At 39.5% G+C, this 27,270-nt stretch overlaps 1 long non-coding RNA gene across 1 annotated transcript in view; it reads right to left on the bottom strand.

Moving 5' to 3' along the window:
• Positions 1-3,742, bottom strand: part of LOC135202238 (uncharacterized) — a 362,178-nt gene extending 358,436 nt beyond the window's left edge. The window contains exon 1 of the long non-coding RNA XR_010311693.1: positions 3,701-3,742. This is a non-coding gene — a long non-coding RNA (uncharacterized LOC135202238). The remainder of the gene's footprint in view (positions 1-3,700) is intronic.
• Between the last annotated feature and the right edge of the window lie 23,528 nt (positions 3,743-27,270).

The raw sequence follows: 27,270 nt of genomic DNA, 5'->3' as shown, positions 1-27,270 counted from the left end.
AACCAATGAGAGAGAGAGAGAGAGAGAGAGAGAGAGAGAGAGAGAGAGAGAGAGAGAGTGAAACACTTCGGGGAAATTCAAGTAAAGGAGTCCATGGTGCCACGCACGTATAAAATAAAACAGAATTGTGTACGAAGTGCTTGCTAAGCAACAAAGTGCTTGGCAATAACATCAACATATTTGTCACATTACCCAGCACATACTACATACCATCGAATATAACCAAACTGACCCTTCACGACAGAAAATGCAAACAAAGGACCTCAACACACAGCCAATCACAGATGTAACAACTAGAAGCCGTGACTGATCAAAGGAATTAGCCCTAAACTGAAAATTTCTCAGTTTGTCCCTTGCCTGAAAATTCGTGGCATTTTTAGTTTTTTAAAACGTATTTCCACCTTCAACTGCTTACAGTTTACCAGCATGGAAAAAACTGAGCCCTGAAATAAGACGGTTTCTGGCGATTCACTGGTCTCTGTGAGTACTGGGATTGCTATCAAAACAATTATAAATACCTGTGACAATCGACCTTTACCCGGATGAACGCCAACAAATATTAAACCTAAAAGCTGCACAAAACATCTAAAAAGAAAAAGGTACTTAGTGAAAAATATCACCACGAAAACAAACTGATTTAGAATATCCTTTTTTTCCCAGTCATGGCTGCCTGAAAACTGCTCAAGATTTTCTCTCGGCCAATCAGAGACCTCCACCAAAGAACAGAAACCATTTCCAATTTTCCATTGCCTTCTCTCACTGGCTGGAACCTGGAAACTGGAACCTTTAAAGGCCAGTGGATGGAGGGCTTTGGAAGCCCACTGGCTGGCTAGACTCTTAAAAAACAGATTTCCAAATGGATTACAATTTTTTGTTCTATTGGGATTCTTTGTCACGAATATTCCTTAAACATATCGATATATATTTAGATGACTCGTCGGCAAGTGGATTAGTTTTCCAAAGGGAAATCACAAATTCTAGGTAATTTGTATTTTTCCTGGCGATACTTACCTCGAACCATTACAGTGGAGATTCCCGGATGTCGATCCGGGTCCGACCAGAAACAATAGATTTTGAGGGGAAAAAAAAAAAAAAAGATTGAAAAAAAAACATAAAAAAATAAAAAAAAAAGCCAAAATACATTTTTAAAAATCAAATCACTGATTTTTATTTTTTATTTTTTATTGTTTTTTAAGAATAAAAAAAATCACCCACCTTGGTTGGGATGCTATGAATCCCCCCTCCCCCTACCATTTACTGCAGGTAAGTGGGGAGGGGGGAGGGGTGTGGGCAGGTGCCTGACAGCCGAAATCAATGTGCCTGGTGATACCATACAACATAAATACTGCAAATCATCAAAATATCAACAATAATTCTATTTCTGCTTTCATCCACCTGAGAATCCCACGATGATGTTTCATTATCCAAAACAATCATCACAAACGTAACTCATCTGTGGTTTTCCATCTCTGCCTGAACGAATTTCCTACTTTCAATCATGGGTGCACTGACAGTTAACATTTACAAATGTTACGATTTTCATTTGCCTGTCAAGTCACTTGATGGCGACGTCACGATGTTTCGGAAAAACGCCACGATGACATCTATAGATATAGTAGTTGACTCCTTTAACCCAAGGGGAACTGCAAGCTCTGTTTACAGGCCGGCCCTTTTGTACTCTACGGCCCCACAACATACGTGGGCATACGCCGTCTTGATAAGTGAATGTGTGACCCCAGCTTGAGAATAAGTGGTCACTACAACCTTCCATTCCTTTTAACAGTGAAACCCAACCGAATTCATTCACGGGGGAAAGTCGTCAAGCGTCGTCGTCTTCTTCCAATTAGGGAAGAAAGAAGACTGACTGACTGACTAACTGCTTTCAAGTCCAAATAAGCCATTCAGAACGAGTCTCACTTTTGTGTTGACGACGCTTCTGCCGTCTCCTATTTGAGGAGAGCAGCAACCACAACCACAGGGAAATGGCGACTGAGCTCATAATAGAATCAAGATGCCTTAGAGAGTTGAAGGGTGGGAAAAGCTGACAAGAGAGGATGATGGATATATAAACATGACATACAGAAGAGCTCATGTTTGTGCATGGTCAAACACCAACGACGACGACGAAGTCATAATTACAGCTGCAAGAAGGTCCCTGGGGTCTAAGGAAAGCAACACAAAAGCATGTAGACCTATTTAGTGTTCAACTTGCAGGCACGCAGATACTATATAGATGACGTATAAACTCAGTTTGAACTTTTATTGCATTCGATATCTTCCACCAAATGCCAATGGTGTCACTGGCCCTTCCATCCTACAGGAAACCGACATAGCATAAGTAGAGACAATGATGTGTCTTTCCTCCTTTGAGAATATCAGAAACTATACTAAAGCGTCAATAATGCCTTCCACTTTTTTTCATGTAAAATACACGAAGAGATGTAAAAAAAAATAATAGGATGTCGAAAGTGCAGTATATACATATCTGTCAACACTGATGAAACGCCACACACGATATATTATAAACTCAGGTCACCGAATTCCTGCTACTGAGCGTCAATGCGAACTTTGACTGTTTATCAGATGCAGCGAATCGCAATTTTTATTCTAAATGAAGCAAGTTTCTGACTTCTCAGGGATGTCAGTAATTAAACAACTGCCGTAGGGTGACAAAAAGGAGACAGTGGGTGATGACCTATAACCTCCGAGGAAAGGAACACATCACATACCTTTATAACTAAAGATCGCGTCGCCTTTAATGCAAATGAACAAAATCTTCGAAACAGACTGACTATCCCAAACGTTAAGCATTCTCTCTCTCCTCTCTCTCTCTCTCTCTCTCTCTCTCATCAAAGGAGCCAACGAGGTTATGGGGGGGAGAGGGAGGGGGGGGAGTTGACCAAATACGAATAAGAGAAAAATGCTTGTTACTTTCCAAAAGAGGGTGACAATATTCAAATGACCTGACTTGGTCATGCAACAGAGTCCGGAGTTGAACAGTTTTTGCAAATGAATTTCACAAAAATATTTATGAGCTGGAGTGAAATAAAGCCTCCGGAATCACAACACGAAGTAGACGAACGATTGCATGCACCCCGATTTTTAAATACTATACGAACGAAAAGATTAAAACACAATCCGCAACTTTAGCGCTTTTTCTATATCTGAACATTGCGCACCAAGACTATACAACAAAATACTGCCAGAAGTGAAGATCATACAAGGAGAGAGCAAACTTATAAAAAAAAAAAAAAACTAAGACTCTCCCTATTCTGCAGGAGCTACGATACTGACAAGAAAAAACTAAGAGACAATTAAAAAGTATAAGAAGCACTCACAGTTATGAAAGAAAATGTTTCAGAAGAAGCTCGTGGACGAAGTTAAATAAGAAATAGACTTAGAAATGCCATCAATTTTCACAGGCATTAAAAAAGTTCCAAATTAAATATATATATATATTATATATATATATATATATATATATATATAGTATATATATTATATTATTATAATATATGTATGTGTATTGTATGTATTTATGAAATGCAAAACTAACCAGTCACTTCACAACAAATGAAATATTGATAAAAAAGAGAAAAAGTCCCCAGCATTTCACCACTGAGGAGTTAACAGTTAAAACTAATACAAACTTAAATTCCTTCCAAAAGGATAATCAAAGCACATAATAACTGGTACTCACCGAGCGATTGCTTCTGTAGCGCCACCGGGTGCAAAAGAGACGTTCTGAAAATAGAAAAAAAAACAAAAAAACATTCATTCAACAAGCTGGTCACTGAAAACAGAAACAGGTGCATTTCATAAACAAACTTCCAGATAACTACAAAATACAGACTTCCTTCCTTCCACTGTTCCAATTTTGGCCGTCATCCCGTGAGCAGCGTACGCAGGAGTTAGGACTAGTGTAAGCACTCAGTACCATAATACTAAGCCGGACAAACCGACACATGGTCAAATGTTTGTTTGTATGGTGCTTTTACGTTGCATGGAACCAGTGGTTATTCAGCAACGGGACCAACGGCTCTACGTGACTTCCGAACCACGTCGAGAGTGAACTTCTATCACTACATGGTCAAATGGATTGGACACTAAAGTATTCTTTCCATTTTTCAGTGAGGGAATATGGGGGCAAATGTGTCAGTTACTTAGAGAGAACTGAAACTCGCTACAGTAACACTTTCTTTTACTGTGTACTGATACCCTCTTTATTTTCCGTTTTAATTTCTCTCATTTCTCTATATATTTGCGTGTTACGGGATGCCCAGGTGAACAAGCCCGTTTTGGCATATGGACATTTTAACCCATTTCATGATTACAGTAGTGGCTGACGCACCAAGCTCATGAACACTCAACCAAAATTCCAACTTCCTCACTACCGCTACAATGCTTGTGGATGACGAGCCAATAGTTATTCCTTGTTGTGTCCTTCATATTTTCGTAGTGCACTATCAGATCCAAATAGCATACACTCGGTTTTGTCTTCACTGAGTTTAGAGTTTCTTCGCCGACACCCAAGTTTTTTTTTATATCTTTTCAATACTGGATCGATTTCCACTCATCGGCTTTTTCTCTTTTTTTCTTACCGTTTCATGAGGAAAATACGACTGGATATATTAACAATAGCTATCGCTGTTGTCTGCGTTTTGTAGCATTATTGAGAGAGAGAGAGCGAGAATTGTCTAACCTTCTAGAATCAGCCTTACAAGTATTCACCATTTAATTTTCAAGCGAGTCGTTAATAAAATAGAGAATACAAAAGAGACTGCTGATTTTATATATATATATATATATATATATATATATATATGTATATATATATATATATATGTATATATATATATATATTATATATATATATATATATATATATATGCATATATAAATAAATCTTACGTTTGGCAATATTTCAACCTCTCATTTTCGTTATTTATATTGTGCCTAAGACGGATACAACACACGATCGTATATTTTCTGTCATAAACACTTCCTTTGTCGTAAATTAAATCCTGAGTTCAGAGAGAGAGATAGAGAGAGAGAGAGAGAGAAGAGGAGTGAGGAGTAATAAACCAGGCGGGGACAGCCGTGACGGAGTCATAACGGTCATCGAATTCAACTGAAAATCACAAAGATCGATCTTATAGCAAGCGAAATAAATGCTATTGTGCTTTGATACAGATAAAAACGAGTGGACAGGGATTTTTTTAACGACCTTTATCAGATGTGTATTAAAACAATAGGTTTAATTCAGCATATGTCAGTTAACCTTACAATTACAGTACGTAAATATACTTTGTAATCTCAAAAGTTTTGCACATCGTACTAGCCAGTGGATCTATCCGTGTGTCTCCTCTGCTTGGGTCACCTCGGTAAGTGGGCGACAATAAAACCGCGTATGGGGGGAGGAGTTAACCGATATCTGAGAGGGATGTTAGCAGAGTGGAGGTGGGTTGGGCGGCAGTGAACCTTTCCTCCAAGCAGTAAACACACCCATGCAGGGAAAACAAGCAAGCATCCTCCCACACAACCGTACCCCCACCAGGCCCCATCATCCTCCCCAGTGAGTATTATTGTTCACGAAATAATAATAATAATAATAACAAAATACATCGAGATAATATGACGTATCATACTGAGAGAGAGAGAGAGAAAAAAAAAATTGAGCTATAATCCCTTCTGAGTTGACCCAAGAACAAGAGGCAACAAACCTACTATACTCTCTCCTCTCTCTCTCTCTCTCTCTCTAACAAAATACTAAATAATAATACTTAAGTTATCTGGAAACGATAACAAGACGTGTTATTAGATAATGACAAAAGTGTCATTCTGGTGGATCTGAACAGCGGAAGTCATGAGAGGTGGTGTTTTGCAGAGAGAGAGAGAGAGAGAGAGAGAGAGAGAGAGAGAGAGAGAGAGAGTCATTCTTGAGTTGTAGGATTCAACCTATGACAGGAAATGTTCATGGCTGAGGATACGATCTTGTATGTACGTGACTACATAAAACAACATATAATAATTTTTAAAGCTTATCTGTATCCGTCTATAGGACATTTCTTTATGTATTTATTTGTATTTTTGTGCCTATTTCTGTATCCTCCATGTTTTCAAAATTGGGTTCTTGTAACTATGGTCAGCTTGTGTGCTGTAACTTATAGACCAGGCCCCCCTCTCTCAGGATCGTTGATTGTGTAAGTGATAAATGAAACGTAGTGACTTTAGTCGACGCTAAACATACATCACCTCAAGTTTTAATTCCAACATAGGCCTATGCTTCAAGCTGGTAAGAGGGAATATGAGTTGAAAATTCAACCCATTTTGAGTTGAAAAATCAACTCAATATTGAATTAATGATGAATTTGTACTCATATACCTGGTCTGGGTTTTAAAAATAATAATAATGGGTTTCGTTTTAAAGGTATTGCTGACTATATAAATAAATATATGACTATGAAGGCAGCATAAGTTATACAACACAAACATACTTGGTTGTTGATTAATTTTGGCAATTATTAAAAGCCCTCGTAATTTTCTAGCATTTTACAACAATAAAACAACAAGTTTATTCTTAAACGTGGCAAAAAAAATTTCCAGCGTTGCCAGTTCTTCTCTCAGGTGTTAAGCTCAGGGCATAAAGATGTCAAACAGCCCGCGCCTCCACAAGGGAAGCTCGTCAAAACACTCACTGTCACTGACTCATTAAGGAGTCTGTCGCCTTACAAACAACATGGAAAATGTTATGAATACTTACTGGAAAGAAACAGAGGACCATATTATGAATAGATAAATTAAATAACTGCCGAAAATCTTATTTGTGTATCCTACTATGTACATTTGCTGCGTTCTCTTATCTGTCTACTCTACATACACAAGCCTTCTTAAATGTCAATAGCTCTCTCTCATATATATATATATATATATATATATATATATATATATATATATATACATACATACATACATATATATATATATATATATATATATATATATATATATATATATATATATACCATCAAATTTACTATGGAAATAGAAAAAGATGAATGCCTACCCTTTTTGGATGTCCTCATACGGAGAAATAGTAGTGGGTTTAAAAGTATAGTGTTTTTACAGAAAACCTACTAATATTTCTTCCTATGTACATTTCTATTCTGGACAAAACAATAAGTAGCCCAGAATATATAGATGAGGAAATAGATAAGATTCGGAATACAGGCAAGAAACTGAAATATCCAGATAATGTACTAAACAATGCATTAAAAGCGGCAAAAAGAACCTTACAACAACAAAAATTTGCTTGTACTACCTTATAATAGTAATATGAAAGAGTATCCCACATCTCCTGAAGAATTTTGGTGTTAATGTAGTTTTTAAAAACAATAAAACAATGAAACAGGTACTTATTAAGAACTCCCCCGACAATGCTAAAGGATGTATATAAAATCCCGTGTAAGTCTTGTGACAACTTTTACATCGTCAAACGGGGAAAGCACTGGAAAAAAGAATAGAACAACATAAACAATGTGTGAGATATGCACAGGGAAATAGTGGTATATTTGTACATGTTAGTGAGAACAATCTTGCTATTAACTGGGAAGGGGCAAAAAAGCTGGTGTTGTTCTAATAATGCATTGGAAAGGAATATCATTGAATCTAGTTTTATAAAAGAAAGTTACAACAATAATATGAACATCAGTCAAGGAATGTATAAACTTGATCCTTTAATATCAAAAGAAATTTGTAAACTGTTTAAATTTTAAGGTTGGCTGTAGAGATATATGAAAAATAGGATTATTATATTAGTAAACACAGTAAACGGGGGCAGTAGTGGTAATGAATGTTCAACCCCGCCTCCCTGACACCTGTCAGGTGTGGACTTGTACCCTAAGCAGTAGTATCCCTTGAGAATTTATTGTAAATTTTAGCCTAATGATTTTTGAAAGCCACTCCTACCTTGACACCTGCCTGTGGGTGGATCTGCAGTCTCAAACGGTTGTGTGTATGTTCGTCAGTACTGTCTTTGTAGTATATATACTCGTGAATTCTAATACTATGTATCAGTCCTTTGTCAATGGCTTGAAAATAAAGCCGAAACCGGTCAGGACCTACACCCTGTCTCTTATTTTTTCACCTGTGGATATGTGTGATAAATGAATCACGTGCTAAAGTGATTATAATCATATATATATATATATATATATATATATATATATATAATATATATATATATATATATATATATATTAATTAGGCCTATATGAAAAAGGGAGACCTGGAAGAATGGAAATATTTTCGAAGGAGGGTCGAGGCAATAGGGAACACCCAGAAGTATACTGCTCCCAGGAGACATTAACAAACGCCAAGGAGGTTAAGCCTCCTTGACAAACCCACGGATTAAAAGGGGTAAAATTGGAAGGGTAGGCCTTAAAAACTCGAGAGAAGTACATTTGGCATCGTGGGGGACCCGCCCAAACCGCCTTGAAGGAGCCGATAGGGTATACATAATTCGAGGAAACTGCATCCTAATCTCACACCTTATACTGGTACGGAAGATTAATGAAGGGGGGTGATGCAAATATGACAAGAGTCTTTGTTCCATTTCAAATCCCATTTGAAAAAACAGGCTAAAATATTGCTCTCTCATTTTCAATATTCTTCTTGCAATGGAAATGTCATATTTAATCATGACAAGAAACAATACTTGGATTCATCTCTGAATGTTGCTGTCATTACTTAGGCAAAACATAAGTTCTCTACCTAACCTCTCCGTTTAAGATTACACAATAAAAATAAGAAAATGATTAGTTTTGTATTGTACAGTAAGTTCCAGAAGTGAAGCGACAAATCTCAGAATTGATCGTACTTCTTTAGAAACTCATGGGGTTGCCAGTTAGTATATTTTATTCCAATTATTGTCATCCTATTTATCTGATAATACGTATCAGTGATTAACTGTATAAGCGCACAAAGTATTTCCCCAGTGAATGATCAATGTTAGTTCAGTAATTGTTTGTTAAAAGAAAAAAAAAAAAAGAATTTCCCCAAAGAAACTTGTGCGGCTTTCAAAGTGTGATATGAAGTGTTCACCATAGAGTGGCAGCAGGAACCGTGAGCATAAGCATTGGCCTAATATTTGTAAATTAACTTTCTACTTTTATGGCGTTATATCGAAAGTTATTATGATTCCTTTTGATAAAGCACAGAGAAGTTTAGCATCTGATTAAATGAAATATAAATAAGACAAGTTGGTGTAAAAAAAAAAAAAAAAAAAAAAAAAAAAAACAAAAAAAAAAAAAAAAAAAAAAAAAAAAAAAAACGAAATCCAAGTTATGTGCGCGTTTAGCGTTGGTTACAGGGTTAGGCCTATTTCAAGAATCAAGGAAATATATTTTTCAGCTTGTTAGTTAATAATTTCATGGAATTTCTCGATTGAGCAAAATTTTTGCATGCAGAATTGCGTTCAGGTCGCACCAAACAAGTATTTTCGTAGGTTTCCACCTTTTTTGTTTTTCAGTGCATAAGTGAGACTATTCTTGGTCCATACGATCCGGAGTGTGAAGTGCTTGGCGAGCATTATTTTAATTAGAGTATCCCCTGTTAAGCTCTCTCTCTCTCTCTCTCTCTCTCTCTCTCTCAGGACGTTTTTATCTATAAGGAATAACCAGAGGTCTGTTTTAAGAATCGAGCACAGGCCTATTGGTTCATGCTCGGGTGCTTCTTATATATATATTATATATATATATATATTTATATATATATATATATATATATATATGCAGTCAAGTATTATTGCATAACAGAAATTGATGAGTTTTTGTAGATATATTTATATATATATATATATATATATATATATATATATATATAATATATATATATATATATATCTACAAAAAAACTCATCAATTTCTGTTATGCAATAATACTTGACTGCATGGATCGAACGGATTACTGGTTGTCAGTGGAAATATGAATTTGGGTGATATCACTCCCTTATGATACGCCCACTTACGCAAATTCAGTCTTAAATTTCACGGTTGGGATATGATTCGAAGATTTGAGGTAGTAGGTAGAAGTGAAAAAGGTGGAGTTAGTATTGTGGGTAGAGGTAGAAAGGGGGGGGGGGGTTGTTGTCTGTCGTCTCCCTACTTAACCAGATGGTGATTTTACGGATGTTCTGGTTGCTTGCGACCGACTTTCTTATTTTTTATATAGCGAGTCTGTTTCCCAGGTGCAAGGACAGGTTCTGGTGTCGGTCCTGAAGGTTCTATCTTTGCCTAAATAACAGACAGTGGCCCTGCATTGTAAGCCTTGCAATGCCCGGAACTAGGCCTAGTCACCTGAAGGTAGCAGCGCAGAGGTTAGAGCCTTTTCTCGAAGATGGTGTTTTATGCTCGGTCCCAGAAGCTAGAATCAGAATACCAACCACCCCCAACTTCTCCATTGAATCTAGGTGCATTCATGGTTGATTATGTTTAATGTCGCGGAGATTTTCCTTTCACATTCTATTGATAATTGCATGGTTTTATGCATCTTTCGCTAAAATAATTGATAATACACTAATAATTAAATATTTGTTTCCACATTGCTCGAAATATACATTGGTAATGTTGGTAATTCTGTGTTGAACGAGAATTTCAAATTGTTTCGTTTCTATAGTTTGAAGTAATTGCTATACTTTAAAATAATTACTATTACCGTAATTTTTTCTTATGATTGTTATAAGTATCATAGATTTGATATTTGTGCATCATATGTTAGCTTTATTTTGCTTGATAAAGGTTTCACTGTAGAAAAAATATATATCTTTTAGCTACGAGTTGTAGTTGCCAGTTAGTGAATTTCGAACGAAATTCTCTGAAATTTGTCGCTTCAGTTTTGGAACTTACTGTACTATGGACTCTTCTGGCTGCATAAAAAGGCAATATAGCCCATATTACATACCTTAACTATTCTATCGTGCAAAAAAGGGAATTTATTTGATAAAAAATCACAAACTGAAAGTGAATGCCTGTTAACCATAAGATATACCTTGAAGATGATTAAACTCCAAATAGCTCTCATTTTACAAGTGACTAAATTCTCACATTATACTCTAGCTACGAAAGGTTGAGACTTCCCTACAATTAGCAGCGTTGACACGTCTCCCATCTTGCCAAAGGAGGTATTTAAATCTTAATCCAAAAAGGTAAAACATTTTTCAGGATTAACCTCCTCCGAGGTTTAAGGTTAATCCCGAGAGCGGACATACACGAGTGTACTGTCCAGCTATTTGCTTTTATTCATAAGTGACTTCGTTTTAAAGTAATGTATGCCATGTGTATGTATGCTTATATATATAAAATGTATACATAAGTACATACATATACACACACATGCAAAATTTAAATTAGGTATATAAATTATATATATATATATAATATATATATAGATATATTATATAAAAAAACCCAAATATCTATAATCCCTAATTAAATTTTGCATTAAGAAACTCGAAAAATGTACAGCAAGGCCCGAGGTATAATGTTTTGATCTCCGTGTTTTGCTTTTCCACTGATGAATGGAGGGAGGTGACAAACAATCGAGACAATCCTCTTACTACTGTGACCCGTGGTCACTTCCCTTATGCTAAGGTCACACATTCACGTATCAACGCACGCACGCCCACGCATGAGCGAAATTGGTAGTTGGCAACAGCTTACGTCAGTAAACCGTAAATGTAACGTAAAAACATACGTAAAATCGTAGACGTACGGTGACGGGTCGTCTGGGCGCTAAGCTCCGCCCACTAGGTCGCCGTAACCCACTCCAGTTTTGAAATGTTCAAAACAAGTCGTGGGGGGGTGGTCACGCCAAATGTCCCCGCCTGACGTAGCTCCAGGCATTGCACGTGGAGCCACGGTGACTGCTGGCGGGGTAAGCGCTAGGGTCACCAGCATCGTTCGCCGTCGTTGTTTTCTTTCCGCGGCGAAGCACGCGGGCCTCCTAATTGCGCTGTAGCCTACGGCGAAACCGATTCACACATTTACAACCCTGTACGACATGGCAACGCTGTAGCGTGGTATAAAAGGTCAGGTCGGTGCCCTCAGGTCAGCTGTTGTTTCCGTCTCCTAAGACCAGCAGTTTCCTTCAAGCTCTCCACAGCGCCCTTCAAGATGCTGAACCTCCTAAAACGACCAAGGAAGGGACCATCAACGTCACATCTTGCAGGACCTTCTTTCGGCGCGGAAAAGACTCCTACAGCCACTCCTACAACCACTCCTGCAGACATTCAGGACAGGGAAAATGCCAACTTCCACCTACAGGAGTCGGAGTTGGATGAGATTCTGACTGATGACAGCGACACGGAAACTCTCCATGAAGCTACCCCCATTGACGAGGGACAGAACGTTCCCTTGACGGAGGATAGCCAAGACGCCGAAGATATTTATTTCTTCTGAATAGCAGTCTTACAATAATGGTGTAACAAATAATGTAAATATCTGAGAGGAATTCTTATATACATCTAAAAAATATTATCTTGAATAGGTAGAATTCCTATTTATTTCCAAGAATGTTTGATAAGTTATTAGATGTTATTCTATATCGCTGAAATATAAATCGCCCATAGTCAACAGTTTTATATGTCTAACTGTATGTCTGAATGGTAAAATTGAAGCAAGAAAATTCTAGTGCTAGTCTTAAATAGGACTTATCCTATGTTCATTTATTTGTGATGTTACATTAATTACATATTATATATATGACAGATGGCTACTATCAAAAAGTTACCATAAAACTAAAATAGATAAATTTGTAGGAAAACAACGAAGAGACGAGCTGTTACAATGATTGTTTACGGAACGGCAAGCTCTGTTCACAGGCCCACCCTTTTGTACCCTACGGCACCACAACGGTGGGCGTGGTCTTGACGTGAAGTTGACGTACAAAGAACATTACAATATCGGCGTTAGTTTCAGGTAGACGTCCAACCTTGCTTTCTTTGCGCGTACATTTGCGGCGCAATTTACGATGCTGGCTTTATGTCCGTTAGCCCGTGTCCTGTTTACCAGCTATTCAAGGTCATTTCACCGCGATGATGCCCACGATCCACATACATGGGCATACGCCGTCGTGATACGTGAATGTGTGACCCCAGCATTAATCATCCATACACGAGGAAATGGCAGCGCCGCTAAAAAATTTTGCCAAATCTACCAAATTGTCACCCTTTTTCCTGGAAAGTTTGAACGAGTTCAAGAAATATGGCAGTAGTGCTAATCACCCTAGTCTCAACCTTTTGTAGCTAGAGTACAGGTATGGGGCAAAATTCGAGGTCTACCAAACAACCAGGTATCAAGAGAATGATAAAAATCTGAAGCAGTTTTCAATATAACTAACACTCGTGTACAAAAAATTTAACTAATATGTACTAAAATCAACACAGAAGAACAAGTTACTCAATAGAGTGTAACTGACAGAAAGCGGCCTTATTGCTGGATATGATGAGGGCAAGAATAGCATTAAGGTGCCCTCAGAAGTTGAACCAGCTCACGTTGGTTTCAGGTGATCAACTGGTACGGAAAAAACGGTCAAATTCCGTGCCGTACCTTACCTTAGGCTTGGATATATCACTTTAGCAATTACTGCTAATGCATATTTGGCCACATCAATAACTTCACTAGTAGAATACCAAGGTACTTTATATTTCAGTTTGTAGGTAATATACTATGCATGTGTACTATATGTGTGTGCAATTCCTTATGAATGGGTCTGCTCCCCCTGCAAAGTATTAAACCGATCATGTTGCGTTACGCGAATCATTCATCAACAGCATACGTCTTAGTGCAATGACTCTACTAAGTAGTGTACGCCAATGTACTGGTGAATGGTGGGTGGGCTAAGTACAGTTCCTTTATTGTTATAGGCTGGGCAGACAAATGAAAGCTATTCTGATATAGCCAGTTTCTGGAACTTTTCAGGGAGACTTTTTTCTTTCTCTGACTAGGCTGAACAATTAGATATTATTGTTAAAAAGTATAATGTTTTATGCTAAGGTCACACATTCACGTATCAACACACGCATGCCCACGCATGAGCGGAAATTGGTTGTTGGCAACAGCTTACGTCATTAAACCATAAATGTAAAGTAAAACATACGTAAAATCGTAGACGTGCGGTGACGGGTCGTCCGGGCTCTAAGCTCCGCCCACTTGGGCGCCGTAGCCCGCTCCAGTTTTGAAATGTTCAAAACAAGTCGTGGGTCGTCACACCAAATGTCACCTGACATAGCTCCAGGCATTGCACGGGGGACCCACAGTGACTACTGTAAAGTAGGCGCTAGGGTCACCTGCATTGTTTGCTGTCGTTGTTTTCTTTCCGCCGCGAAGCACGTGTGCCTCCTAACTGCGTTGTAGCCTATAGGGAAACCGATTCGCACATTTACAACCCTGTACGACATGGCAACGCTGTAGCGTAGTATAAAAGGTCAGGTCGGCGCCCTCAGGTCAACCCTACGGGCCAAACAAGGGAAAGGCCCGTGCCAACAAGAAGTGTTGGCTTAATACGACAACAACCCTCAGGTCAGATGTTGTTTCCGTCTCCCGGGACCAGCAGTTTCCTCCAAGTACTCTCCACAAGCGCCCTTCAAGATGCAGAAACCTCCTAAAACAACCAAGGAAAGGGACCATCCTTGATCATTTTTGGAGGTTCGGCATCTTGAAGGTCGAGGAAATGTCATCTTCCACCTATAGGAGTCAGAGTTGGATGAGATACAGAGTGAGGACAGAGACACGGAAGACGACTGACGGACAGGGAGAAGTGGATATTGAACATATTCCACTTCCTCAAGCCCCACGTCGTCTGTCATAAGAAGCCCAAGATGTTGGGACTGCCAATGGTACGTATATTTTACAGTACATGCAGAATTCTACCAAAGTGAATTTACAACCTGGATTTTCAGAATGCACTGTTTTTACATTCTCATACATGTTCCATCACTTTACAGTCTGCTCTGTTTACAGGCCGGCCATTTTGTACCCTACAGCCCCACAACGATGGGCGGGGTAACGACGTGAAGTTGACATACATAGAACATTACACTATCGGCGTAAGTTTCAGGTAGACGCCCGACCTTGCTTTCTTTGCGCGTACATTTGCGGCGCAATTTACAGTGCTGGCTTTACGTCTGCTAGCCCATGTCCTGTTTACCAGCTGTTCAAGGTCATTTCACCGCAATGATGCCCACGATCCACATACGTGGGCATACGCCGTCGTGATACGTGAATGTGTGACCCCAGCATTATGCTAAGGTCACACAATCACGTATCAACGCACGCACGCCCACGCATGAGCGGAAATTGGTAGTTGGCAACAGGTTACGTCAGTAAACCGTAAATGTAGCATAAAACATATGTAAAATCGTAGACGTACGGTGACGGGTCGTCCGGGTGCTCAGCTCCGCCCACTAGGTCGCCGTAACTCGCTCCAGTTTTGAAATGTTCAAAACAAGTCGTGGGGTGGTCACTCATTGCACGTGGGACCTACGGGGACTGTTGCGGTGTAGGCGCTAGGGTTCATCTGCGTTGTTCGCTGTCGTTGTTTTCTTTCCGCCACGAAGCACGCGGGCCTCCTAATTGTGCTGTAGCCTACGGCGAAACCGATTGACACATTTACAACCCTGTATGACAAGGCAACGCTGTAGTGTGGTAATAAAGGTCAGGTCGGCGCCCTCAGTGTTCGCTTAGTACAACAACAACAACCCTCAGGTCAGCTGTTTCCGTCTCCCAGGACCAGCAGTTTCCTCCAAGTACTCTCCACAACGCCCTTCAAGATGCCGAACCTCCTAAAACGACCAAGGAAGGGACCATCAACGTCACATCTTCTTGCAGGACCTTCTTTCGGCTCGGAGAAGACTCCTACAGCCACTCCTGCAATCAATCAGGTCGAGGAAATGTCATCTTCCACCTACAGGAGTCGGAGTTGGATGAGATACAGAGTGAGGACAGAGACACGGAAGACGACTGACGGACAGGGAGAAGTGGATATTGAACATATTCTACTTCCTCAAGCCCCACGTTGTCTGTCAGAAGAAGCCCAAGATGTTGGGACTGCCAATGGTATGTATATTTTACAGTACATGCAGAATTCTACCAAAGTGAATTTACAACCTGGATTTTCAGAATGCACTGTTTTTACATTCTCATACATGTTCCATCACTTTACAGTCTGCTCTGTTTACAGGCCGGCCATTTTTGTACCCTACAGCCCCACAACGATGGGGTCGGGGTAATAACGACGTTTGAAGTTGACCGTACATAAAAGACACATTTACAGCTATTGGCGTAAGTTCCAGGTAGACAACTGACCTTGCTTTCTTTGCGCGTACATTTGCGGCGCAATTTACGGTGCTGGCTTTACGTCCGCTAGCCCGTGTCCTGTTTACCAGCCGTTCAAGGTCATTTCACCGCGATGATGCCCACGATACACATAAGTGGACATACACCATCGTGATACGTGAATGTGTGACCCCAGCATTATGCTAAGGTCACACATTCACGTATCAACGCACGCACGCCCACGCATGAGCGGAAATTGGTAGTTGGCAACAGCTTACGTCAGTAAACCATAAATGTAGCGTAAAACATACGTAAAATAGTAGATGTAAGGTGACAGGTCGTCCGGGCGCTCAGCTTCGCCCACTAGGGCGCCGTAACCCACTCCAGTTTTGAAATGTTCAAAACAAGTCATGGGTGGTCACGCATTGCACGTGGGACCCACGGTGACTGTTGCGGTGTAGGCGCTAGGGTCACCTGCGTTGTTCGCAGTCGTTGTTTTCTTTCCGCCTCGAAGTACGCGGGCCTCCTAATTGCGCTGTAGCCTACGGCGAAACCGATTCACACATTTACAACCCTGTACGACATGGCAACGCTGTAGCATGGTAATAAAGGTCAGGTCGGCGTCCTCAGTGTTGGCTTAGTACAACAACAAAAACAACAACAACCCTCAGGTCAGCTGTTGTTACCGTCTCACGAGACCAGCAGTTTCCTCCAAGTACTCTCCACAACGCCCTTCAAGATGCCGAACCTCCTAAAACAACCAAGGAAGGGACCATCAACGTCACATCTTCTTGCAGGACCTTCTTTCGGCTCGGAGAAGACTCCTACAGCCACTCCTGCAATCAATCAGGTCGAGGAAATGTCATCTTCCACCTACAGGAGTCGGAGTTGGATGAGATACAGAGTGATGACAGCGACACGGGAAACGACTGACGGACAGGGAGAAGTGGATATTGAACATATTCCTCAAGCCCCACATCGTCCGTCAGAAGAAGCCCAAGATGTTGGGACTGCCAATTGTATGTATATTATAATGTCTGACTTAATTTTTTTTTATTTGTTGAAATTATGCAATATTTTACAGTACATGCAGAATTCTACCAAAGTGAATTTACAACTTGGATTTTCAGAATGCAATATTTTTACATTCTCTCATACAGGTTCCATCAATTTACAGTCTGCTCTGTTTACAGGCCGGCCATTTTGTACCCTACAGCCCCTCAACGGTGGGCGTGGTAACGACTCGAAGTAGACGTATATTGAACATTACACTATCGGCGTAAGTTCCAGGTAGACGTCCGACCTTGCTTTCTTTGCGCGTACAATTGCGGCGTAATTTACGGTGCTGGCTTTACGTTCGTTTCCCCGTGTCCTGTTTATGCTGGGGTCACATATTCACGTATCACGACGGCGTATGCCTACGTACGTGGATCGTGGGCATCATCGCGGTGAAATGACCTTGAACAGCTGGTAAACAGGACACGAGCCAACGGACATAAAGCCAGCACCGTAAATTGCGCCGCAAATGTACGCGCAAAGAAAGCAAGGTTGGACGTCTACCTGAAACTAACGCCGATATTGTAATGTTCTATGTACGTCAACTTCACGTCAAGACCACGCCCACCGTTGTGGTGCCGTAGGGTACAAAAGGGTGGGCCTGTGAACAAAGCTTGCCATTCCGTAAACAATCATTGTAACAGCTCGTCTTTTCGTTGTTTTCCTAAAAATTTATCTATTTTAGTTTTATGGTAACTTTTTGATAGTAGCCATCTGTCATATATATAATATGTAATTAATGTAACATCACAAATAAATGAACATAGGATAAGTACTATATAAGACTAGCACTAGAATTTTCTTGCTTCAATTTTACCATTCAGACATACAGTTAGACATATAAAACTGTTGACTATGGGCGATTTATATTTCAGCGATATAGAATAACATCTAATAACTTATCAAACATTCTTGGAAATAAATAGGAATTCTACCTATTCAAGATAATATTTTTTAGATGTATATAAGAATTCCTCTCAGATATTTACATTATTTGTTACACCATTATTGTAAGACTGCTATTCAGAAGAAATAAATATCTTCAACGTCTTGGCTATCCTCCGTCAAGGGAACGTTCTGTCCCTCGTCAATGGGGGTAGCTTCATGGAGAGTTTCCGTGTCTCTGTCATCAGTCAGAATCTCATCCAACTCCGACTCCTGTAGGTGGAAGTTGACATTTTCCCTGTCCTGAATGTCTGCAGGAGTGGTTGTAGGAGTGGCTGTAGGAGTCTTTTCCGCGCTGAAAGAAGGTCCTGCAAGATGTGACGTTGATGGTCCCTTTCTTGGTCGTTTTAGGAGGTTCGGCATCTTGATGGGCACTGTGGAGAGCTTGAAGGAAACTGCTGGTCTTGGGAGACGGACACAACAGCTGACCTGAGGGCGCCGACCTGACCTTTTATACCACGCTACAGCGTTGCCATGTCGTACAGGGTTGTAAATGTGTGAATCGGTTTCGCCGTAGGCTACAGCGCAATTAGGAGGCCTGTGTGCTTCGCCGCGGAAAGAAAACAACGATGGCGAACGATGCTGGTGACCCTAGCGCTTACCCCGCAGCAGTCACCGTGGCTCCCACGTGCAATTCCTGGAGCTACGTCAGGGGACATTTGGCGTGACCACCCACGACTTGTTTTGAACATTTCAAAACTGGAGTGGGCTACAGCGACCTAGTGGGCGCAGCTTAGCGCCCGGACGACCCGTCACCGTACGTCTACGATTTTACGTATGTTTTACGTTACATTTACGGTTTACTGACGTAAGCTGTTGCCAGCTACCAATTTCCGCTCATGCGTGGGCGTGCGTGCGTTGATACTTAATGTGTGACCTTAGCATTACCAGCTATTCAAGGTCATTTCACCGCGATGATGCCCACGATCCACATACATGGGCATACACCGTTGTGATACGTGAGTGTGTGACCCCAGTATTATATGCAGAGTTGTGACCCCGAGATTGTTGTATTTACAAAAACTAAACAGATAATCCCTATGATTTTTTTTTATTACAAATGTTTTGATTTGTAATTTCTCTATCATTTATTTGTTTGTTTGAGGTTATTCTTTTAGTTTTTTTTACTTTACCTTTTTGAACAAATAAGGAATGCAACTTTCTATCAATTTTTGTGACATCTGGAAGTAAAGTAAATTAGATCGACTGCTAAAGTTAATTGATTCGGATATAAATTAAAATACACATTCTAAAAAATAATATTTTAATCTACAGTTTCCTCTCTCTCTCTCTCTCTCCTTCTCGTCTCTCTCTCTCTCTCCTCTCTCTCCTCCTCTATATATATATATATATATATATATATATATATATGTATATATATACATAATCTTGCAATTTAAGTAATGTAAGATGCTTGTTCAACTTCCATGCATTATTCCACAACGTTGAGTGGAATAATGCCTGTAAGTTGAACAAGCTTCTTACTTTACTTAAATTGCAAGATATATATATATATATATATATATATATATATATATATATATATATATATATATATATATATGTGTGTGTGTGTGTGTGTGTGTGTGTGTGTGTGTGTGTGTGTGTGTGTGTCCATAATATATTAGAGAAAAGAGAGAGAGAGAGAGAGAGAGAGAGAGAGAGAGAGAGAGAGAGAGAGAGAGAGAGAGGGGGGTGGGGGGGGGTGGGGGGGGGGGGGGGTAAACTGTAACTAAAATACTATTTTTTTAGAATGTGTATTTTAATCAATAGTTATTTTATATATTATCCATGTAACCAAATCTCTGCAACTTTGCGTATTTTTATACATCCATACACATATGCACACAATTACATAACGTGGAAAACAAGAGAACAATATAAATAGACATATACCGATCATAACATCCGATAATGAGAGAGAGAGAGAGAGAGCCATGCCAATATTTATCAAGTCGCAGGATTACGGCTAAATTTCGGCCGTTCGTTTTTTAATTGTCCAAATTGCGCATGAATTAAACAAGGACAAAAAGTGGGCGAGATCGTATAATAAGCTATTAACGTATACTAATGAAAAAAAAGAAAAAAAATGGATATGATGAGGGCAAAATAAAAGAGGTTGAGGTAAAAAAAAAAAAAAAAAAATCATCAAATGGGAGAGGTGGCCGGTAAAAGAGAGATGTCGGAGTAGTCACGGATATTGGGGGAGGGGGAGGGGATTGAGGGGACGACCCATGGTCACCGACTCGTGGTGGCCATGGATGGTCCCGATGGTGTTCGTATCTTGCTGTACTCTTGTCTAAACAGCCTCCTCTCCTTTCCGTCAATAGCGTGTCTGTCTGTCTGTTTAACTGTCCGGGTTACTACAAATCATATGGAATGTGAAGCTAACAGGTTTATTTGTGGGTTTTGCAATAGTGAACACCCTGTTAGAGAGAAAGGAAACCGGCGATTAGGTAGCTAGGCCGATGTGAATCGATAACTGAGATTAAGCCCTAATTCAATATATGCTTTAGATAATGAACAACAGGGACATAATATGCATGCATCACTGAAACCTCCTCCCTCTCCATCAATGGTATCATATCACAGGACTCCGATGATGATGATAATAATAAAGGCACAGGATATTGGTACGGCAGCCGTATCCCTAATTGCGATAGATATTAGTACGGCAGTGGCAGTGAATTGCGCATGCATCAATTTCAGACTTCCTGCCGTACAAATAACATTGTGTAGTGGGGGTACGTCAGATTCTGTCAGTGGTGTCGTATTGCACTATTGATTTGCTGTAGGTATAGGAGTTTGCTAATCATGCAGCAGTTGCCGTACGCTGTTGCTAAGAGCTATAGGTGCGGCACTAGAAGATCAGCGACAGTAGTAATAATAGTCGAGCTGAATTGTTTCGCTGAACATATTCAATTCAAAATGTCAAAGTGAAGCACCATACTGTCATCACCAAAGCACCAAATCATTTTGACAGTAAATGAAAATATAAAAAAAAAAAATCACAATAATACTTAAACATACTTAGACTTTGACTATATACATGAAAAATAAAACTAAACTAATCTATCTCTGTACTTCATATCTTCTTTGAATCTCCTCTGAACCGAGTAATAATACACCAGTTTTCGCCGAAAAACAGATGTGTTCAGGTTTCAACGAGCTGAAAAAAGCAACAGACGTCTATGAAGAGTCAAACTTCCAGAAATTGTATATCCGTAGGCCACGAACGATCGAATCGGTCCTGGAAATAGCTCCGAAGAGGAGATTCAAAGAAGGCTTGGAGTACACAGAATTCGTGCTCTGCTGTATTCATGGTAGTAAGGAAAACTACCAAAGTCGATCCTCTAGTAAACGGCCTAATCAATCGTAAGTAATCATCCAAATCAGGTCTATATTAACAATATGTTTCCCATATTGGACGCACTACTGACTGCTGCACTACCTTACTAGCTAAGTTTCAAATCTTTGAATCTCCTCTTCGGAGCTCTTTTCAGGGCCGATTCGATCATTCGTAACCTACGGATGTAAAATTTCTGGAAGTTTGACTCTTCGTAGACGTCTATTGCCTTTCACAGCTTGCAAAAACCTGAAAACATCTGTTTTTCAGCGAAAACTGGTGTATTATTACACGGTTCACATTGCTAGGTCGTTATTTTCTTGCTGTCACTGATATGCCTGAGGCGGTAAACAAGGGGTCGCGCATGCGCAATTCACAGCCGTACCAATCAGGGATACGGCTGCCGTACCAATATCCAGTTCGTAAAGGGCAATTTTCCTTGTGGTACGTCTCCATATAGGGTAAACAATCACGGACGATCCACCATCATCACGCTGGCCGGGTCTTTTTCACTCGATATTTAATTGGTGAAACAAGAATACAATTACAACTCTAAGCATACCATTCAAAAGATTGGAGTTTCGTCAACATAATGTGATATATGAAAGCCCCATACGAAACTAAAACAAGCATGTGATGCTCTTCGTAAAATATGTTTTCAAGGCAGTTTTGAAATCCAATATGGCGGTCTAGTCACGGATGGCCATCATCTTTCCCAGCACTCATTTGAACAATGTTAGAGTATATATGTAACGTTTATTGATCTTACTCAAGATTGCAGTTGTAATCAGCACAATAAAACAACATTTTGTTGCCTATATTAGTGAAAGTATGAAACTTGTTATTCCTGGGGTCATGGTTGGAACTGAATTCATTTTTACCTTGTAATCGGTGGTTTTATCCTTACTGCCATCACAACTGAAACTCCACAGCGCTTATTTGATTGTTATTATACACATTTTGGTATTAATTCACTCCGCATTGCACTTGAACCACGTTGCTGTTCCTGGTTCCTAAGCGCTCACTCCACAAACACATTTACGAGCAGCAGAAGAAGACACTGCAAAGTTTTATTCCCTAATTGTTTACTTTACTCATTATTTAGTTCAACTTTACTTTATTTCAAAATGTTTATTTAATTCATGTCTATTATCCCTTTTTTTTTTTTTGCAACCAAATTACCCCGAAAAATTACAGATATTTCCAAAGTAGATACAATCCAATGTTTCTAACCTTGTCGTACATCTGGCTGCCGAAAACCATCGCGGAGCAGATGGGAACAGGCTTATTCGGACCTAGGTTGATTCGGACCATGTATTGGCTCATTCGGACCTTTATCCAGGCTTATTCGGACCTTCATATGATTGGCCGATTTTTCTATGCAGTTTTACCTCCTGAACAAGAATTTTAAGTAATATTTATTTGGACGACTGTAATTAACCCCCAGGGGCTCGTACTAAACACGGCGAAATACATTGGACGCCCCAATTCCTGGTGGCTTTTGTATTCGCGGGGACGAACGATACGGAATGCTTATATAGAAATACCCATTGCTATAATATAAAATTATTAGTATGAGTCCGAATCAGCCTAGCAAATGGTCCGAATCAGCCAAGATTAAGGTCGAATCTAGTCGAATCAGCCACGGTCCGAGTCAGCCAAGGTCCACTTATCCGTCGTCTGCATCCGAGCAGACGACGGATAAGTGGATTATGTTTTTTTTTTAGCACTTTTCATTAATTTAAGTCTATATTAGTATTTTGATTTTTTTTAATAACTGTATGCCAGAAATAAATGTAACCTTAAATGTTTGCATGCTAAGAATGGCAAAATCATCGTTGCCACATTAGTGGAGCTTTTCACTCATACGCCGGTGCATTATTATAAATTGTTTATGTATATATACTTTCAATACATAGCCTAATTTCACCAATTTCCACGTTTTGTGTAAGTCTTATACCAAGTTTGGAGGGTGAACACATACCAATTGGCAACAGAGAGAGAGAGAGAGAAAGGAAGGTGAAGGTAGGAAGGACAGGGGTGGCGGTGGAGGTGGATAGGTGGAGCTTTTTACGCGTGTTCGTATCCATTTCTGGATAATGGAGTTTTTGTCTCTTGGTAAAAGGACAAGTGTCGTTATTCTTTACGATTAGTGATTCACGATACCCTTAAAAATTACGGCACTGGGTGTAATACACTATAGCAAAATCTCGTTCTGATACGAGTGTTCGTTACAGAAATATTGCCAAAAAACGTGCTTGCACTGTCTCTGAAACCCAGAGTAGGTATGCTGCTTAGTTGTCAACCAAGATTTTTGTAATAAAGTATTTTTTTACAAGCTAGCTATTGTATAAATTTGTATTTTTCTCAATCAAAACATATGTCCCTCAATGGTAACTTTCCTCTTTTAACGACTTTCTGGTCATTGCAAATTCGGCCCCATTAATTTCTTATGGTGCGAAAACAGACAGAGGCGCAGGGCCGAAAGCGATTGCGTCACACTACGGCGGTAATCCGGCAGTAGTTTTAAACATCTTCATATATCCAAAAAGTAAATAACGATATATATGCGCATTACGATTATAACAATTACATGAATAGCTGATAGCAATCTGCATGAATAACTGGTAAACTGTTCAGCAAGAAAGTCGGGATCACCTGAAGATTAGCAACCCCTAATACCTCTCCTGAAGAAAATCGACCCCAATATTTTCCTCCTGAAGAAAAGCGACCCCAATATTTTCCACCTAAAGATAAACGACCCCTGCTTGTTGGTGTCTCCAATCTTCAGGTGATCCACTTTAGCTCATAATATTATAGAAAAAAGGAGAAAAAATTTAGATATATATTCATTAAAAACTACTTTATTAAACATTTGTTAAAAACACAAATTTAGACAAACAATCAATAGTTAATTAAAAGCGTATTGTCTTGCAATTTCAGTACAAAAATAATCAAACCTACTATTAACATGTCTTTCAAACCCCATAAATTGCTGTAAATATGAATTCAAAAATTCTCTCTTGCATCCTCGCATTGTCTTAATACTTGATTTATGCTTGTTCCAATAACTTTCGATGGCCTGTGTGTCTACTCCTGTTTCTGGATCAACAAAGTTACGGGAGTAATTTGATTTACGGTCTGATGCTGAAATCTTAAATGTGATTGAATTTTTGAATAAGCTTTCCATTCATCAATGCATATTACTGAACCAGGCAATACAACTTTTTCTATGATTGGAAGTAGAGTTGCAGCATCACGTGTTTCAACGATCTCCATATATCCAACACCTGGCTTAATGCTAGTGTCGACCATTCCAAATACCCATATTGGCCGATTTGGTGCACGTCCTCTGTGATATTTGTTTTTTCGTGCAAAGCGAGACTCGTTAATTTGCACAATTATGCCATTACCACCAAGTCTAACGGGGTTTACCTCAAAATACTTCTCTAAAAAAACTGTAAATATCAATCATGGTTTTTTCTGAAATGTTTAGAATATTAGTCACTGTAGTCTCACTCATGTTGTTACACCAGTAATAAATAGCCTGAATCCACTTCTGCAGTGCAAGTTTAGATTTAGCAAAGAATGAGTCCTTACGAATAGAAACTTTGCTTTTAAATTTAGTACACCTTTTAAATTGGCATTTCCACACACAATTATCTTGTATAGAAAATAGTTTAGTCCAGTTCATTGAATTTCCGCACTGAATGCACTTAATTTCTCTCCTCAAAAGTCTTGCTCTTCAACCAGTTGATAGCAAAAGAGAGGGTGATCCGTTAAAAGTGGCTGCACAACTTGTTCATAAACTGCACGGTCCATGAGGGCTTCTTTACCAATTGGTTTTATGTTAAAGAGTAAAAAGTTTTGTTTCTTACCCATAAAAGAAAATATAAGAATATGTCTTAAGTACCGTTAGCACTTTTATTGGGTAGTCTCACTTATGTTGTCACACTAATAATCATCAACTTATAAACTGGCTTTTTACCTTGTTAATTCCTCACCTTAAGAAAAGCGACCCCAATATTTTCCACCTGAAGAAAAGCGACCCCAGCGTGTGTTGGGGTCGCTTTTCTTCAGGCGATCCGAAAGTTGAGTATAGCAATTCATTTACAATAGGTACGAAAGTCAAGATGTCGTGACGTAATAATACAGGACTTAAAAGAACGTTCTAATTCCGCAAAATAATTACTTAAATTTGAGTCAGAATCGAGTTACTTTTTCAATAACGAATATTTTCAAATTAATCATCATAAATACGTAAAATATTGATGTTTTACTATTTATTTAAATAATTATCTAGTGCATGCTTCGTCGTCGTCTTCAGACTTCTACCAAAACAGCAGTTTCCTTAAAAACGTCGTGGCTAGTGACCGTGTTTCGATTGTTGTGATGAAAGTGCCCCAGCGTCTATGGGTACAAGTGGTGTGCGGATTTATCACAGGAAATAGGAAGTTTGTTGACACAAGCGACTCCACAAACCTCGAGATGGCGTCAATCTTCTAACATATTTAAGTAAGTAAACATTTCGAAAGCGTTTTGGTGAGATTTGCACTGCGTTGGTCACCCTTTTCACTACCCTCTGTTTAATGCTTTAAATTTGGTCTTTATTTCTAACTTTAGAGAAAATACTTACTTCGAAAGGAGAGTAGAGGTCTTTAGCTCCGTCCCTCACCAACAACAAGCCGCGACTGATGCCCATCTCCGGTGTCAGGACGCGTTATAAGTACTTTTTCGGAGGGTGGCCAGCCGTGACCGTCTATATCACGAGTTCTGGCAATATCAAGCATTAAAAACACTACACACATATACACACACGTCACTGATAACTGCTATTACCACTGTCATGTTCAAACGAAATATGGAAGAACTCTAGTAGAACGTTCTATTCTGGTGATGATTTCAACATGGTCAGACCAAACCAATGAAACTCGTAGCCCTTTAACCCAACCCAGATGTCCACAAAGAACAAAGGAGTATTAAAGAACGACGAGTTTCTAAACTCTAGTTTATATAAAAAAAAATGGGGAAACAAATTAATGAAATAAAGAGGCATCTGTAAGTGACAAATATTGCTATTGTTTTCACAATAATACTACGTACCTTGATGGGATTCTCACTTTACAGGAAACAAGCTAACCATCTAACTGAACGACGTTTAAAAATGACGAAAAGTACGAGAGCAGGCAACAAAAATACCTTCTCGATGGCGTATGTGACAAGAGAAATCACGTTCATTCCAGCCAAGGCATAAAACTTCCCAGATCCAAAGTACCGCCTTAAGAATTTACATCCCGCAGTAGTGTCGCATAGTCAGGAGGAGGGGAGAGAGGGGAAATTTGGAGAGGAGGGAAGGGGAGGGAGAGGAATATCCCAAGCTCAATCTCCTATCCCCCCCCCCCTCTCCAATGCCTTGTGCACCTGCGGGGAAAAGGTGGAAGAGGGGGAAGAATGCCCAAGGGAAACCTACACTGCAATATTTAAACTTGTTAAGCTCGTTTTCGTAGCTATCTCCCAATAGGCCTACGTCAACTCAGTCCCTGGGGAATGTACTACTACTGGTTACCTCTGACGTGGCTGAGTTAAATTTGG

Source organism: Macrobrachium nipponense, chromosome 30 (genome assembly GCF_015104395.2).
Source record: "Macrobrachium nipponense isolate FS-2020 chromosome 30, ASM1510439v2, whole genome shotgun sequence".
Taxonomy (NCBI): domain Eukaryota; kingdom Metazoa; phylum Arthropoda; class Malacostraca; order Decapoda; family Palaemonidae; genus Macrobrachium; species Macrobrachium nipponense.
The sequence above is the reverse complement of the archived record's forward strand: the minus strand, read 5'-3'. Positions and strand labels throughout refer to the sequence as shown.